General features: G+C 37.2%; 2 protein-coding genes across 3 annotated transcripts in view; one reads left to right on the forward strand and one right to left on the reverse strand.

Moving 5' to 3' along the window:
• Positions 1 to 19,477, reverse strand: part of LOC141431237 (methyl-CpG-binding domain protein 4-like) — an 86,657-nt gene that overhangs the window by 24,284 nt on the left and 42,896 nt on the right. The gene's annotated exons all lie outside the window — the stretch shown is intronic.
• LOC141431232 (calcium release-activated calcium channel protein 1-like) overlaps positions 3,016 to 19,477 on the forward strand; it is a 60,926-nt gene continuing 44,464 nt past the window's right edge. Inside the window, exon 1 of the mRNA XM_074092316.1 lies at positions 3,016 to 3,511. The gene's annotated coding sequence lies outside the window, so the exon portion shown is untranslated. The remainder of the gene's footprint in view (positions 3,512 to 19,477) is intronic.

Genomic DNA, 19,477 nt, shown 5'->3' on the forward strand with positions numbered 1-19,477 from the left:
TAATTTGTCGGGTCTCTGTCTAATTGTCAATAAAAATTAAAAACGTCCACAATTTCGGTTTTATAAGATATTTAAAAACTTTCACGGCTCGGTTTGTCAAACAATATAGATATAGGTATTTGTAAATATAACAAAATGCTTGTACAGTCAGCAGCAGAAGTGGATGAGCAGTACTACTGTGTCAAAAATGATCTACCCTACACACGACACGACTCTACTGCCAAGGACCATTGCAGGAATAATATGAGAGCGTGTAGATCATTTTGAGCACCACAATCTAATCTACTTCTGCTTCTCACTTCTACTTCTACTATCTACTTCTATATTGATTGATAAAATAATTATATTAATAAAGTACCGTAGGTACCTCAACCAACCATTTTTACGTACTAACAACCTAAATAAATTCATGCTAGAGCATGCTTCACTACAGCTAAAGCATATTTAAGGCCCATATATAAAAAACACCCTTCTTTTAACGTGGGGAGTTAGAAAAGGTTAGCTATGGCCGTAAGCCGTGGTTTGACCTGCGGCCTCTTAAGCGGAGGATCATGGGTTTAATTCCGGACTCGCACCTCTGAGTTTTTCGAAATTAATGTGCGAAATACATTTGAAATTTAACAAGAGCTTTACGGTGAAGGAGAACATCGTGAGAAAACATGCACCAACCTGTGAAGCCATTATGCAAAGTGAAGTTCCCAATCCGCACCTGGTCCGCGTGGCAACTGCGGTCCAAGCCCTCTCATTCTGGGAGGAGGCCTGAGCCTAGCAGTGGGACGTATATAGGCTGGAATGATGGGCTGTGGCTGATCTAACTCTACTTTGCCTTGTAATTAATTTATGAATACAAAAACTCTAGGCGAAGATAATTAGGATGTTTGTTGGATACATTATAAAATTATAAATACAGTAAAATATGAGAAACATCTGGGTAAACCTCTGACAGTGTAATTTTCATGCATCAAGTAGTTTGTAAGCACCATGCGTCATGGTGTCTACATATTACAGGATTACAAATACATTTGTTTTTTTTTACATTCTTGTTTTTGTGTATACTCGTACTATTCGAAGTCCAAAGATATAATTACATAGAATACTTCGTTCAGTGTAATCAGCAATGGTTTAAAATAAAATGCGAGTATATTAGTCGCGCTAACATCGGTATAATAAGTAGAAAAGAACAAGCGATTAATCGTCTCATTGTCCCATTGTTAGTATGCTATCGAGGATAAATAATCATTGCTAAGAGAATAAGTTCGATTGAATAGCGACCGGCTTAAGAGAAGTCTCTTCTTTAACATATAAAAACGTAGTCCCGCTGGTTCATTTGAAAACTAGGCAACAGAAATAAATGAAATTTTTTTAACTATGGACTAGACGTAATTATCTATGCCTGTGGTTTTTCAGATTTTCATTATAAATGTGTAATATCAGAATTACAGGAGCTCAAAAGTCGTCAAAAAAATTATGCCAACTTTGCACGAGAATTAACAGACTATAAAGCATTTTTACAAAATCTAAAACCACAGGCATAGAAAATATAATAAAATATTTTGATTGTAAAATATATTTATTTGTGCTATACTTTTCGTATAATATGAGGACAATGAAACCCAAAATTCAACCGCCCCCAAATCTTGAAAAGCCTACAGCTATCTCGATATAAATACGGACGTCGTTGCGGAAGGCATGGGCGGCTGCGAGCGTGCGCGAAGGCATGGGGGGCACGGCTCGCGAGCGAAGACTCACAGAGCTACTACCTAAAGACTGTTCAGAATACCAAACGAATACGTAACGGGCCGCGCGCGTGGCCGGCAGGGAAACTTCTCTTTAATCCTGTTTACATTATTTACATGAGAAAAACTCAGGCAGGTTTGCAAATCAGCCTCGCGCGCCGAGTTCATTTATACAGATATAGTAAATGTATTTCAACGTATTTTGTCGGATAAGTTTGTATACACAGCGGCACAAAATTTACCCACTCTCCACACAAAATTAACTGTTATGCATACATTTGAGGGCCAGTTTTTGCCGAGCTCAGTATATTTATTTCTTCTCAATCAGCTCCAGTAATCTCCGGTAAGCTACTCGTAGTTCGGTAAAAAGCGATATGTAAATATATAGATACGAACTTTTCCGAACCAATTACAATGGTAAAACATTTTTCTCTGTGGCATTTTAAGATCATAGATTTTTTATAGGTAATCTGATACAGAGACGGCGAACAGATGGTCGTTGGGGCCAAAAGGTTCTCGAGTGGCGACCGGGGATCGGCAAGCGCAGCGTAGGACGTCCACCAGAGAGATGGACGGATGACCTGGTTAAAGTCGCGGTTCACGGTAATGCAAGCCGCTTCCAACCGAGGCAACTGGAGGTCTATGGGGGTGGCTTATGTGGACGTCCTATGGCTGATATGATGATGATGATGATGATGAATCTAATAAAGATTATTATTTTTTAGGCGCAGATTTTAAAATAAGTGTAATAAAAAAAATATTTATACTGTCACTATTGTACCGTTTTGTCAAACTTAAATAAAACCTAGAATAAAAGTGGCTCCGAAAGCGGTAACGTTACGTGTGCTCTGCCTACCCCATTTGGAAATACAGGCGTGATGTTTTGTGTGTGTGTGTTGTGTGTGTGTGTGGTGTGTGTGTGTGTGTGTGTGTGTGTTGATTATACAACTAACGGGACTAAAATTTTTTATCATAACTTATTTCTTTACATTAACACTATATAAAATTATGACACACAGTAGGTATGTACCTAATGCATGTCTGCATGTGTTATCGACGTTCAACGGTTCAGTAGCTAGTTCCGAGCAAAGTAGCTAAGAAGACAGACCTTCGAGCCATAAGAGTTCCGTTTTCTCTTTTGAGATAGTATCATGGATCCCTAAAAAGCAAACAGTATTACATTACGGCGTTCGTTTCATCACTTATAACTTATTGAGCCTTGCGGCCCGCAATGGAAGGCTTTAGCTACCCTGGCAGCTATCCGGAACTCGGCGGCGTTTTCTTGAACGGCAACGGACACTTGGTTTATTGCGAACGGTTGCATCGACGCGGCAACACGCGCGACGCACGCTCCGCACGAAACACGAAACCTTTTATCGATAAAAGAAAACAAACCGTGAAACGGTGTCGATCGCACAGATCGATAACAAATTCGATTCGCCGGCGCGACGCAGGTTTAAAAAATACAAACGCTTTCTTCTGTTCGATCGAGGCGCGAGTGCAACTGTCGAGTGTTAGTTGGGTACTGTTCTATGGAGAGTTCAGAGTGAGAAATTACAGTGATTTTTATTTCGAGGCCGTTTTATCATTTGACAACAACACATAACGAAGTGATGTGATTTAGTGTGGTCGCGGAAGTGAACATATAAGTTGAACTTGTACCGCCATCCTGGGAGGTCAAGTGTCCTGTTTGCTTGTACGCCCAATCGATTATGGATGCATTTATCGAGTCATGAATGCGTCCGTCGCTGAGCAGTCGGAAAATTTCGAGAAAGGTACGTTCAATGTGAACAATTTTTAAACGTCTATAGGTATGACTTAGGTTGGTGTTGTTATCAGTAAGCATTTGCTCTTAATGTTATTTTTAAATGATACCTACTCTATTATTATAAATAGATTCAAAAATCTTGCACACTTGGTATTTTGGCTAGCTCGATCTGAATAAATTTATTGTATAATGAAGTTTAAGCGATTTAAGCGAATGTTTTGATATGGTTTACTGTCCGATTCCGAAGTCCGTTTTTACATCGTTTCGAGAATAACACAATGGGCTATTATGCGTGTTGTTTGTAAAACAATGTCTTTTCATATATTTTAAAGCGTCAACGTTTTTAAATTGTTAATATATTAGCGTTGAGCTGAACTAATAGTTGTCACATGGGAATCGACTTCCGCTGCATTTCACTAGGGGACAGAATGTTATGGAGTGCAGTTATTGGCTTTGTGAATATCAATCGCTATGACTCGACATTTAAACGGCTGTAAACGCCAACTTTGCCAATGTTATATACTTACTGGGCACGTGAAAAGAAGAGAAAAGTTATACTTATGTAAACATGTATATTAGTATCTAATAGCTTACATTATGACCATGGCAATGTATACTATAGCTTACTGGGTTCGAATGGGCTAGAATACACGAATGGATGAAATGATTTAAATGAAATATAGGTATCCGTTGCCTGTATCATAGTACAAGCTTTGCAGTTGGGACTAGTCAAGTGTCAAGTGTATGTATTATTTATTATTTAAGTCTGTTGCCATGAAAAAATGGTTCTACGTTTGTCTGTCAACAGCAGCAGTGGATGAGCGGTTGTGGAGCTCAAAATGACACACCGTCTTATTGCCTTGGCAGTAGAGTCATGTGTGGATCATTTTCAGCTCCTGCTGACAGACCTTATTATTCCGACCTATCTTTTAAAATTACACACCTATACCGCACGACCGGGGATAGCCCAGTGGCTAGAGAACCTGACTACGAAGCTTGAGGTCCCGGGTTCGAACCCAGGTTGGGGCAGATATTTTTTACTTTGGGACCAGTCAATTGGTGTCTAATTTCCCTTGGTAATAAAATACATATGTAGAGCAATGTATTCACTTTGTGAGATGATAGAAAGAACGAATCGGATACAAAGCGTGAACCAATCAGAAGCAGAGCGACTGCTAATATACACCTACTAGGTATCAAAATAAAACTATTTGGACGACACTCTAACGTATATGCGATGTGCCCTCATTATCACAGCCAAAATTGGCCACATTAGCCACATTAGAGTATGTCATCAGAGCATCACTAATTATTCCTATTAGGCAGAGGCTACCGTAGCCGAAATCGGCGTAGATAACATCATCATCATCATCGTACTTTACCAGAGGTTAGACAAAAGTATAATATAAAGTCAGTCCACGAGAATCCCCTAGCTTGACCCCCAGGGGATACTGGTGAATTCAGGAGTTCATTAGAATCCCCTGGACGCGGATTCATAACGTTAGGTCCATTTAAACTAAGGCGATCTTAAAATTAAATAAAATTACATAATAATTAATAATTGACTGTTTAAATTTTTCTCCGTATAATCTGTCCACCTACTTAATATTGAAATTATAGAAACAGACACAAAGTTTATAGATTTACCTAGAAACTGTCCAACAGTTTCGTTGTACAGTCAAGTTCATATATTGTGAGCAAAATTTTGATCAAAAATATCTGAACACGACTCTATTGTTAACGGCGTAGAAGCCTAAATAAAATAAAATAAATAATTAAATATCATGGGACACTACACTTGACACCAATTGACCTAGTCCCAAACTAAGCAAAGCTTGTACTAAGCCTGTTCAGATATTTTTGATATAATTTTTTGCTCACAAGTTTATGAACTCGACTGTACATATAATTTCATTTCTTCTTCCGGAGTGCATTTTTTCTTTAGCGATTTTTCCTTGTCCATTTGTTTTCTTGGCTCATCGTAAGTTCTGTTCAATATCTCTTTTCAGTGCATTACTTAATCAAATGTCGAGATAGACTTCTTATCGGTCTGAGGTGAATAATATTTTACCAGTCTTCCGCCCACCGGGCCACCGTTTTCTCGTTCTCGCTCGAAATAATCCCTCAAGCGAATTACAAACTCTCGACTCTGGGAGTTCAAAACAGTCTTTTTAGACCGTTTCGGCATTTTGCCAAAAAATAACAGCAAACTTAACGAGAAACAGTAACAAAAGTCAACAACAATAATAACAGAAATGAACAATACCAAAATACAATGCAAAAAAAATGCAGCGGATACTCAACTCGTATACAAGGCAGACGCACTAGTACTGACAGTGATACTGACAAGCACTGGCCACAAGAGGCACAAGATGGCTGCGGCCGTGTTCCAAATAGCCGCGTTTATAACATCTTGCAAGTTTTATTTAAAAAATTAAAATATCTTGGTGTTCACTGTTGAATAATGAACCGCGGCAGTGGCCGATAATGCTGTGTCACGTCACTACTCTGTTCCGTTTCACACATTGCGTCATTTAAAAAATATAAATATTTTTCTATCGTATTCGATGGAGTCTATTTAATGGACCCTGACATTGCTATATATTCTTAAAAAGTACCTACAGTTTTACATTTTTTTGATTATTTTTCTTCAAAATAGAAATTATTTTTAAAACATATTTTGCGAATATAGTATGCGTAATTCGGAAAATTTTCAAGTGTCACAGACCTTATCATAGGTGAAAAATACAATAGTTGTGCTGTAAGTAATTATAGGTTTGAAAAGCAGTTTTTAAACTAAACCTTGCCCTTGTAATAACTGAGCAAAAACGTCTACCCATCGCAGAAATGACCTTAGCACTTGACTGCCTACGCTACGGATTTGTTCACGTGTCGTGTAAAGGTCTGTACCCATTACACCGTATCATACCATGACCGTAATAGCAACGTGTCAGGTAAAAACATATTCTTTGTATTGAAAACTAGTGTTTACCCGCGGCTTCGCACGCAAAAATCATTAGATACAGCAGTTGAATTGAAATTCCGGGATTTTATTAAATTCTCGTGGGAATTCCCTAAAATTACATCGTGGTTTACATTGACGTTAAATTAAAACACCCATGCCACATGACTCTAAGCCCAGCGGTTGTTATTTCGAGATTTTATCCCTATCCCGTGGATTCCCACCGGGATGAAAAGAAAAGTAGCCTATGTGTTATTCCAGAGATAACCAGCTATCTATATATCAAATTTCATGACTCTAAGCTCAGCGGTTATTAGTTCGATATTTTATCCCTATCCCGTGGGATCATCGGGATAAAAAGTAGCCTGTGTTATTCCAGACGTTCAGCTACCTACATACCAAATTTCATGACTCTAAGCCAAGCGGTTGTTATTTAGAGATTTTATCCCTATCCCGTGGGAATATCGGGATAAAAAGTATCCTATGTTGTAATCCAGGTAATAAACTAATTATTTGCCAAATTTCATCTAAATCCGTTCAGCCGTTTCAGCGTGAAGAAGTAACAAACATACTCACTCACTCACAAACTCGCTCACTCACTCACTCACTCACAAACTTTCACATTTATAATATTAGTAGGATTATGAGACTATGCCCACTAGCACGTTTCCTAACCAACCGTGTCGCCGTCGTGTGTCATGTATGCGCTTGACATTCCGTTCCTGATGTGTTCCTATCACGGTCATGACATGATTCGGTGTAGTGGGTAGAGACCTTTAAGTAACGCTTTCAGTTTAATATACAAAGCTATACAGATGTAGTGAATAATCCGTCCCCATCGTGAAAATTCGGAACACACTAGGTACTACTCCCGCGCGCTACCGACGTGTCTATGAATTATTACATTAATAAGTTTGTATTTAATAAATAGGGTACTTTATTTATCAGCGACAAATGACAAACACGAGTTTAAGATATATCACACTGAGATGTTATAACCCCCGCGATGAAATTAGAAAGAAAGAATAAACTTATTTACTAAAATTCAGCACAACAAAAAAATTAGCTCTGAATCCATTAACTCTTCAGAATTGCTATAAAACAAACCTAACCTAACCTTCAGTTTTCTATAGGATGACCATTTAAAATTTTCAGAGAAAACGGTTTCAGTGTGAAAAAAATTATGACAAACAATAATTCGGACAAACATTACGTATGACTTGCGAAAATTATGCGAACTCTGGCGTGCCCGGGTCAATCCTATTTTAAAAATGCTGGCACAGCAAGGCAATGAACAAGATTAGCGATACCGAAGTTGATCATCATCAACAGTTTGCCATAAGAGGTCAATGCCAAAGGTCAGCGCAGTCAGACGACGCCGATACTTCTTGTTTTTTATTTATATAATAAGTTACCACCTACAGTGTTATTTAAGATTTTGTGCGTCACTCTCTGAATGCACATCCGATACAACTTTAAAATTAATAATTGAACAGGAAAAAGCTCAATCGTGATAGTAAATATTGTTCCTGTCTGCATCGAAAGTAACGTCTTCTTGTAAAAACCATTTGAATATTCTCCTTAGATATCGCTGAATTTTGGTAGAAGTTTGGTGAAAGGATGCCCTACACAGAAACCAATATTGGTTGATATCCATATATATTTCCTCGTTACCCTACACATTTTTAGGGTTCCGGAGCCAAAATGGCAAACACGGAACCCTTATAGTTTCGCCATGTCTGTCTGTCTGTCCGTCCGCGGCTTTGCTCAGGGACTATCAATGCTAGAAAACTGTAATTTTGCACGGATATATAGGTAAACTATGCCAACAAAATGGTGCAATTAAAAATTTAAAAAAAAATTTTTTTAGGGTACCTCCCATACACGTAAAGTGGGGGTGATTTCTTTTCTCAATTAACCCTTTAGTGTGGGGTATCGTTGGATAGGTCTTTTAAAACCATTAGGGGTTTGCTAAGACGATTTTTCGATTCAGTGATTGGTTTGCGAAATATTCAACTTTAAAGTGCAAATTTTCATTAAAATCGAGCGTCCCCGTCCCGCCCCTCTAAAATCTAAAGCGGTGGGTGGAAAAATTTGAAAAAACTCAGGATGGTAGTAAGTATATCAAACTTTCAAGGAAAACTATAACGGCTCTATTGCTTGAGAATTGTTAGTAGTTTATGAGTAAATAGCAGCCTAAGGTATAAAATATACCTAAACTTGGAAGATTCCGTATAAAATACGAAATCTTTAGAAAAATATTACTTAATTTTTTCGTAATGGCTACGGAACCCTATTTTGGGCGTGTCCGACACGCTCTTGGCCGGTTTTTATTTAGCCAGTGCAGCATTGTCTGTGTCCCACTGCTGGGCAAAAGGATTCTCCCTCAGATTTCCAATACGGCAATATAATGTGGATAGCTAATGATGTTTTCCGTTTGGTAGTAGTAGGTACTTTTGGGTCCGTAAATAAAATAATTATCTTTCTTTCTTTCTTAATGTGATTGCTTGATTCTCCGTGTCCATCCCTAATGTGAGCTTTTTATGCTAGGTTCCGTAGAAGTATTTTATTGTGTCTATTGTGTATAGGTTCGGAATCATATCCAAACTCAAAGTGAATGTCGCGTTATCTCACAAGTGAATGATTTCTAAGGCGTTGAATAAGTATACCTATCGGGATCGATAGTTAAGCACGTTTTGAGAGCAAAACGGAAGTTTCTTTGTATTTTATTTCGCTTCCGCTCACTTACGCTCATCATGTGTGCAATGTGATTGTGCAGGCTATGTGATTCTATAGAACAATGTTCTATTTAGTAAGTGCCCGAAAGCTTTTCTGAGGAGATAAAAATAGGGAACGACTAGTCGAAGTGCGAGGGCTAAAAATGGGTTCAATTCAAACTATACTGCCGAACAAAATTAGGGTCGCTATGGAATATTGTCCCGCTATTTTGATCGTCAGTGTAGTTGGCTGTTGATGAGATGTAAATGTAATTTATTTCCGCGAAAAATGTTGCGTTGCGCGAATCATGGGGCAAATAACTCACAAATCAGCAAGTGGGCATTAAATATTGTAGTATCCTACGTCAGTTGACTACAGGGTCTACAGGTAAACCATAAAATGGCGTCATTCATGATCATGACGGACGACTATCGAGTACATCAAGCATGCGGTGCAGGATGTAAAGGCATAGTTTGATTCCTAAATACAAAAGAATAATGACAATCTTTATACTAATTACTTTCGCCAGTTTTCGTTGAGGCTAGACATTTGTGTGTCTAAAATATAGAACACATAATATGTATGAAGAATCTAGAGGGTTTAGGCTCGTAAAACTCACTTTTCTAAAAAGTGCACTTTACCACACGTAAAAGCATTTTTCCAAAACGAACACTTTTCCGAAATGGAGACGTTTTTGACACGATCGTTTAATAAATAATATGTTGTACAAATACGGTTCTTTCATAAAAGCGTACCTTCTGGGAAAACATCTGCGAATGTGCAGTTTTTGGAAAAATGTAAGTGCGAAAAGCTCAGGTACAAGGTGTCTTTAAATTATTACAAAATATGTCTATCAGCCTTAGAGCAACACGGGCTTCCTACCGGATTATAGGGTTAGTTTAAATGAAGACCCCATTGGATTTTTTTTATTCAAAGATTTGACTCAGTACGCTTTGAACATCAATCAATGTATGGAAACATTTGTCAACCATAATAAAAACAAAACTTAAAACACCTGAAGACATCTTGTACAGTCAAGTTCTTAAACTTCGGAGCAAAAATATGTGACCACGACTCTATTGTTAACGGCGTAGAATCGTGTTCAGATATTTTTGAACAAATTTTCGCTCAGAAGTTTACGAACTCGACTGTATATTGTATGTAGTATCTATTTAATTGTCTTCCGGGCACAGTTACTGTATGTATGTATACTGTATGTGTATGTGACGAAGTTAACTACTCTAAAATTGGGTAATATAATGAATAATTGCAGATAATCGTTTTGCTCGGCTAACTACCAGTTAACAAGGTCCTTTTTTAAAACCCGTATTGAATAGAAACATAGAAAAACTTAATATAACATGTTCAGTGTCGGCCCTGGGGTAGAGCAAGAGGAGCGGTTGCTTTAGGCGTCAGATGGCTACGGGCGCTATTTTCCAGTTTCCAGTGCAAAATAAAATGTTGATGGAAGCGGTATAGACAATCGCGCTCTACATTGATCAAGGGCTAAGAGCCGGTGTTACTCGGCACAATGATGCGGGTTGCAATATATTCATACTAGGCATGTGTAGAAAGCTTTCTTTTCCAGATAATACCTAGTACCTGACTGGTATCAATCATTAGGTAGGTAAAAAAATTTAACGTGTTAAGTAAAATCGATATGACATTTAAAGTATGTATTACGTATTTTTAAACGACCTCAAAAAAAGGAGGTATTTTTATCTATTCGGTTGTATTTTTTTTAATGTTTATTACCTCAGAAGTTCGTCTAGGAATGCCTTTAATTAGGTCCCATAAGCACCAAATTAGGATCTGATGATCTTAAGGAAATCGAGGGAACTCTTCAAATATTGTAGGGACACCTATGGTAATTTGGACATATTTAGCAGTAACTCGTGCATTTGCTCTTGAAAATCATCATTTGGTGAAGTGGAACTGATAATGAAGACCACATTTGACCAACAGAGCAACTACTCAATAAAAAGTACTTCACGGGTTGAATTTCAATTACTTTAACACAGTTGCTAAGCCATTTATGCTCGTCGTAATGCATATGGTACAATGGAACGGGTGGTGAAGCACCAGGACTCCTCAATAATGAACGTCTCTGCATCAGAAAAAGCAATCTTTCGTAAAAAGTGTCCATCATTTGATGTTAAACTATTGTATCTTAAATTATTTTCACTAAAAAGCGTGAAAAAAAAAAACAAAAATTGAACCGACTACAAAAAACCATGAAAATATTTTTCTACCAGTCTGAAGTCGGTGCCTCAGCACGAGACAACAGGAGTGATTGAAGTTTAAATATCAGTAGGTATGTAGGTGAAGTAGACGACTATAGGTCCACTCCTGCTGGCTCGTGCTGAGGCACTGACTGGTACCGACTTCAGACTGGTAGAAAATTATTTTCATGGTTTTTTGTAGTCGGTTCAATTTTTGTTATATTTTTTTTTACCTGTGTCATACACAAAATTTAGAACGAAACTGACACAATTCAAAATGTTCTAATTTTAAAACTCAATCATGTTTTGTTTCATACAAAGTTTATTTTAGTAATGTGAATATTTCGAATTGTGTCGGTTTCATTCTAAAGGTGAAGTTATTATAAAATATCTCTACCTTTACTTGCATACCGCGAACACGATTATGTTTATTTTATATTATATCCATACTAAATTTTATAATACTCTGTACGTGTAAGTACTCTTTCAGTAGTGAATCAGAAAAAAAAAAACAACGGCTGTTATGAAGTAACTCCTGCTGACACATTGCACAACTATGAAGTTTCTGAATATTGACATTATGAATCATTTACAGAAATGCAATGCTTTTATTGCGTGCGACAGAACAGTAAGTTTAGCATTTTTTCCAATGGTTCACATTGTCAATATTCAGATAATTTATATTTGTGCAATGTGTCAGGATCAGGATCTTCATAACCACCATTTATTATAGTAGAAATAAACTAAGCTGTAGTGACTGCTTGAGGTCCTCGCAAGCTTGCCCAAAATCACTGAACATTCATCAAGCGAGACCCACTAACAATACCTATCTCATACCGTCATACTACTAAAGAAACCTCACAAAAAATAACACAATATTTTTTTAATTCCAACGAACCATCAGTCTCGAGTACCGTCAGCTTAATTACGAATTCATAAAAACCTTCTTCATTTTTTCTGCCGACGCTACAAGCATTACGTCATCATAGTTGCGTGTAACATTTTGATAAAAAAGTCGTTCCGCCAAATTATCATTAAGTTACCCAACAATATTAGTATTCATTTTATTTAATTCGGCTGTTCAGATTTCGATGAACTTAACCGGTCGGTTCGTCTGCTAATCTTAATCGGTAAGCAGATTTATAATGATTTGACTGTCACTGTTATAAGGTTATAAGTATAGCTATGCTCTTTGGTATTTCTTGGGTCACGTGGTCGCGACACGTGAAAGCTAACCACCATTGGCAAGAGAGACCATGATTTTATGGCCATGCCTCTCTTTTTACTTGTATGCACGTACATATCAAAGACTACCACACTAGCTTTTGTGGCATAAGATTTCTTTTTTAACAAAACAGCTAGAACAAGTGCTAGTTACTTGAATCAATGTTCATTGTATCCTTTTTTTATCGACACAGAAGTAAGGCGATGAAGATGGACAAGTAAATTAGTAGTTGACAACCTTATTAACGGTGCCTTAAACATTGGTTAATGAGGCCTCAGTGGCCTTTTTGTGGCAATTCGTCTTAGTCGTTAACCAAAAAGCAGAGACGCTGTTTTTATACCGACAAGAGTTGGTAAATCCCGGTTTAGATCCGCAAGAATAATCGTTAGTGGCATTACATACATTACATTGCGGCGCTCGGTTGACCACTACAAACTCGTAGGCTTTACGGCCTCGCAATGTAATATAACTTGCATGTTGTTTCTTGCAAGTCTAAACTCAGCTTAAGATAAGCTAGCCTTCAATAAGGAAAATGCAAGTGAGGGGCAATGAAGTGACTATAAACTTTAATATTAATTCGTTCCAGGAATTATGAGCACAAAAGCAAAAGTTCAATCTCGCACAAAATAGCCCAACTTCATGCAAGGAGTGAAAATTACTCGTAACTGCATAGTATTTTTTTTTGTTTATCTATAGTTAATTTATTTTTGTTTATCTATAGTTAACTTCTTTGAAATAAAAATAATCTGATTTAGAAATGAATGAGAATGGAGAGTATTTATCGTTTTGTCGTGAGAACTAACTTAGGCGAGGAAATTGCTAGTTGATGAAAGATTAAGTAAATATTTTGGTTCTATGGGCAATGTTATGAAACGGGTTACATAGTTTATGAAACCTGAGCTGGTAATGGTGCATAGGAATTTTTAAACACAATTTCCTTCGAATGTGCTACTCAAAAACTTTGATGTATAATTATTGGGTACCACCAGGCTACTAGAAATCTAAAAAATTTTGGGTTTATGGGTTTATAAAATATGCAAAAAGTGTCTACTGCCGCTTTATTTCTTATGATACTGTTTTTGTCCAACTCCGACAATAAACTTGGGAACACGAACTATATAGATTTTTAGGCAAAATACCATATACGGGACTTATCACGCTATTCGTTTCGGCAACGTTACAGTTGCCGTGGTCACGAGTAGACTGAAGTGTGGGGTGTCAAGTCTGCCTAGCAGCGCGAGTTCTTCGAACTACCCGCACTTGATCACTAATAGTACCGGCACTCGTATCACGAACTACCCGCACTTGATACTGCGCTATATAGATTTTCAGAATTAGAGTAAGATCCCAGCCTATATACGTCCCACTGCTGGGCACAGGTCTCCTCTCAGAACAAGAGGGCTTGGGCCATTTTGCGGATTGGGAACTTAGAAGTAGGTGTTTGTGCAGGTTTCCTCACGATGTTCCTTCACCGCAAAGCTCGTGGTAAATTTCAAATGTAATTCCGTACATGAATTTCGAAAAACTCAGAGGTGCGAGCCGGGGTTTGAACCCACGACCCTCTGTTTTAGGTCAAACCACTAGGCCACCACGGCTTATTATATAGAGTAAGGCAGTAAGTATATGTAGAGTAAGTTAGTTTTAGTTTTAGTTTGAGGTAAAAATCAAGAATTTGATGTAGGTGTAGATACCATACTTTATTAGCTAAAGCTTTTTAGGGTTCCGTAGCCAAAATGGCAAAAACGGAACCCTTATAGTTTCGCCATGTCTGTCCGTCCGCGGCTTTGCTCAGGGACTATCAATGCTAGAAAGCTGTAATATATGTAAACTATGCTGACAAAAATATTTTTTTAGAGTACCTCCCATAGACGTATGTAAAGTGGGGGTGATTTTTTTTCTGATTGTAGTGTGGGGTATCGTTGGGTAGGTCTTTTAAAACCATTAGGGGGTTGCTGAACCGATTTTTCGATTCAGTGATTTGTTTGCAAAATATTCAACTTTAAAGTGCAAATTTTCATTAAAATCGACCCCCCCCCTCTGTAAAGTCTAAACCGGTGGGTTGAAAAATTTGAAAAAAATCAGTATGGCAGTAAGTGTATCAAATTTACAAGAAAAACTATAACGTTTAAGTTTTCTTGAGAATTATTAGTAGTTTAAGAGTAAATAGCAGCCTAAGGTATAAAATATACCTAAACTTGGAATATTCCGTACAAAATACGAAATCCTTAGAAAAATATAACTAAGTTTTTTCGTAATGGCTACGGAACCCTATTTCGGGCGTGTCCGACACGCTCTTGACCGGTTTTTCCTGCCAAAACTGAGTGCAATTGGCGAATTAAAGTTATCAAGTGACTATATTTCAAGTAATAAATCATCAACATAGCAACAAACTGATCATTTCCTCTTTTCTATACATTATAGGAAAGATAAAAGCATTGGTCTGTAAACGCGTTGTCTTGTCAGTGAGAGAGAAAACGGTCCCGCCAGACAGAGAAAACCCCGGACCGCTTAAGTATTAACGGGATTAGTTGCCCGTGACATAGCTAAGCCGGGATTGTATAGCTTTACACTCTTTGCTAGCGCTCGTTGAAGCAAAAATCTACGTATAATGAGGGCTATCGTTTTTTGTCTCACTAGATGGCGCACTGTTGCGTGAGGTTTTTAAGTATGGCTTTCAAAGTCTGTTATTACGGGCGTGAAAACAAAGTTTAGATTAAAATCATATTTAATACACATTAAAACCGTATCATAAAAATATCGAGCATGCCACAGTGTTGCATAGTCCCGTTTTGTTCGAAAAAAAGGGAGGACAAAGGTTTCCGAAAGCCAAAACTGTCTCAAAACACGGACATTCATTGCCCCGGAACGCATATTAGCCATAATTAATTTCAGATATTGCAAAATATTCACAAAATTATTCTAATTATAAATAAACCCGCGTAGCTCACCCAAAAACTATGAGATTTGACATTTCGGAGACCTCACGCTACACTAGCGCCTCTAGTGGCGAATTCATTCGCGATAGCCCTCATTAGCACTCAGCTTATAAGCCGCTAAATATTAAAAAAAATATCTCGTGACATTTGAGACTGAACTAATTTACATACATTTTACATACTTTTCATATATAATACATCAATTACTCTGCGAAACAGTATTAATAGTAGGAGGCAGGTTCTATTAAATGGACGAAACCAGGGAGCTGATTTTCGAAACCATTTCTCTGTGAAAACAAGTTTTTCTGATCTGTGGAAAACACAATTCGATATGGTAAAGTGTTGATTTTGGAAATCTGATAATTTAGAATTAAGAAGGTACTGAGTAAGAAAATTCCAAAATTTATAAGAGTAGAGCAGTAAATTACAGCTCTATTTAATTAAGTCAACTGTTGCTGTAATTTTTTTTTGCTCATTTTTGATGACATAGTCAAAAAATGGGCCCTAGCTCGCCCCATCACCTCTCATCGTCATCATGGTTATATCAATCCTGAAACTATGCAAAGAATCGAGCATAGTTCGAAGGAACTCTTGTGAAACTTTCTAGTTTTCATTGTTCTCGATTAAAATAGCCCAGTGATATAAAAATTGGTAGACAGAGATAATGTAAAGAGGATAAAATTTTGTATTATGAATGACCATCGAATTAATACTAAATAATGTTCTCTTATTAAAGGTTCTGCGATTATGACCTTACGTTCTATTTACTTATAAAGTAGTGTTTGTAGTAAGCAAGATAACGGCTCTTAGCCTAGCAACACAGTATGCGTTTAAATCAATGTCTCCCACTTTATTGCTTTCACACTTCCGTAACCAGTGTGGTTTTCCTAACGCACGAAGACCTGTCTCCATCTTGAAAATAGACTTTAAATCTTCACTATCAAAATAGCTTTTAACTTGTTACTTAATGCAATTCAATCTACCACACCTTATTTATGTTAAGCGCGAACTTCATTTAATAAAGGCTCGAATTACATCTATTTATTATAAGAGAACTAATAAATATGTAGATTAATGCAAAATTAATGTAAATGTAAAGTTAAGACTGAATTTGCTGTTGTACTTCTCGCGCACACTATGTATTCACTCTCTCGGAATTGGCTACCTGCGGGACAGGCCTCGCCTAGTGTAGGAGCCAGTGAAAATGTATTGTGCATGAAGAGCTGATAATGTACGTTCATGAACTTGCTACCATTGTTATTGTTTTTCACTGTTGTTTTTTCTTTTGCAAGAATGTTTGTATGTTCTTTCCATGTATCAGCCCTCCTGTAAACCCTACTTATATGCAATAAATGATTACTTACTTACTTAAATCAAATTATTTAGGCACTTTGATTGATCAGGATCTGGCCACACATGGTGTGTCGGAAACCTAATATGTACATAATTATTATATTTTACAGCTTAATCAAAATATAGTAGACCGAAGAATCGATTCTGAGTCCACTTAGGTATACAATTAGGGTTTCTGGTTTCTCGACCTTTTTTTTTTCTCGAGTTTCGAGAATTCTCGAGGCTAATTTCTCGAGTTTTCTCGGATTCTCGAGTCTTTTTATAAAAACCTCATTAAAACTATTTTTTTTAAATCTTGTGACGTTTTTGTTGCACCATTATTGTTTTCGGTCATTAAAATTAAATAAGGTAAGTTTACATAAGTTTAAATAAGGTAATTAACAAACCGTTTCAAAAGTAAAATTGTTGGTAGATGGACATGTCCGGGATGTAGAGGAATTAAGAACAAAACATGGACTGTGTTCAATAATTCAAGAAGACAAACATCTATTACTAAAATTAGGCAGTTAAGTCTACACAAATTGCTTTTTTAATGACAGATTCATATGAGTATGACAGATGACAGAGCCTACATTATTTCTACTTTTGGCCACTATTAGCGCTGCGATAGATTTCATTACCCCCACCTAGTACTTCGCACCCAGCCAATAGTCGTCTACTTTACCTACGAGTACATACCATACCATCCATGAGCTTCTATTACTCCTGCTGACTCTGACGCGTTCTGTCTGAGGCAGGGACTTCAACTGGTAGAATATTTCTCGCGGTTTTTTTTGAGTAACTTAGGTAGATTTTAGATTTTTTTTATGTTCATTGTTATAGGCAAGGCAAAGTACCTAAGGTTCAGTAAAGTATAAACTTCACCAGTTTTCGGATCGTATCAGCCTAGGTGATTCATGATAGCTATTAGAATTAAACCGGTGCATCCGTTACCGACAAAGGAAGTCGCATGCCAAACACACAGTGTAGAGTCGCGGCGCACGTACGATACAAACTGGAATATTAATGGCATAATAAAATTGTCTGAGACGAAAATTAATAATGACTGTACATTTGAAAATACTTCGGTCTATACTGCAATGCAAATAGGTTGCGAACGACTGTGAAGAAAAAGTCGTATCGTACGATGAAACAAAAAAACGGCGTATGCCAGAACTAAACCGTGCAAATATGTTGTCTTTACTGGTGTGCTTTTAAAAATTGACCCCAATATTAAACTCATTGGATTTATATCCACGCGAATACTAAAAAACATGGTACTTATATAAATAAACGAATCGAATAAAAGGCGAAACGTTCGAGTAAACGTTACAAAATCGAAGTGATCAATATGTGAAACAAATTACTGCCAATAGTTTTTAGGCGCATCAACTCCTAAGCAGGTGTAACGTTGAGCTGCGAAACCTTACTTTGCGTACTTTTTATCCTGGAAAATTAACACTAATTGACCCAGTCCCAGAGTAAGAAAAGCTTGCGTTTGGGTACTAGGCAACAAGTAAACATATTTAAATTATATAGATACATAAGTACACACTTAAATACAAAATATTACACATCCAAGACTAGAGAACAAATACTCACTCGTGTTTTTCATATATAATATCTGCGCTGATCAAAAGTAATGAATGATTGATTTAGATTTATTTTGTCGCTAGAATAAAGGTAGAGCACCTTCAAATACAAAAAAAGTTTAATCGTGAGTTATTTCAGGATTTCTATTTCGGTCGCCGGTTGAATTCTATTTTAAAAATTAAACCAGTCGTTTTCAACCTTTTGATTTGAACGGCACACTTTTTGTTCATCAAAGTTTCACGGCACACCAGTAAAAAATAGCCAAGTGCAAGTCGGACTGGGGCGTAGAGGATAATACCCATATATGTGTAACATAACGGACAGCGGAGGCTTATTAATCGCACACGCCACGCGTCAGTTGTTTTCGTACTATATTCTCATTAAAATAGCTATTCATGATTTCAATGCAGCATAAATTTCGCGACAATCGCGGCACAGCGGTTGAAAACGTCTGCATTAAACAAACAAATATAATTGTAGTGTAGGAAATTACATTCAAAATTCACTGAATTACGTTGTTATCGTTGGGGAATCGGTGTTATTTAGTACAATTATCCGCATCGTACCGAATTAAGTACAATTTTCTCGAGTAATTTCAGGTTCAGGCTCACGTCTTTATCAGTGTAGCGATAAATGTCATCTGTGTTGACTGTGTTGCCATATAATTGTGTGTGTGACTGTGTGTACATATCCTCATTCATTTGTTACTAAGTCACGCAAAAACTAGCAGCACTTAAATTAGTACGATGAGAGGCCACGGTGTGTCAATGAAATGACAATACCTTTTTTTCTAGTTATTTTTTACTTGACTATACAGTCAGCAGCAGAAGTGGATGCGCGTCACGGTGCTCAAAATGATCTACACGCGACTCTACTGCAAAGGTAGAGTGTTTAGATCATTTTGAGCAACACAACTGATCATCTATTTCTGCTGCGGACTGCTGAAGGTGTCTTTAATTAAATTATTCCAGTATATTGCAGCAGC

Source organism: Choristoneura fumiferana, chromosome 9 (assembly GCF_025370935.1).
Source record: "Choristoneura fumiferana chromosome 9, NRCan_CFum_1, whole genome shotgun sequence".
NCBI classification, from domain to species: Eukaryota; Metazoa; Arthropoda; class Insecta; order Lepidoptera; family Tortricidae; genus Choristoneura; species Choristoneura fumiferana.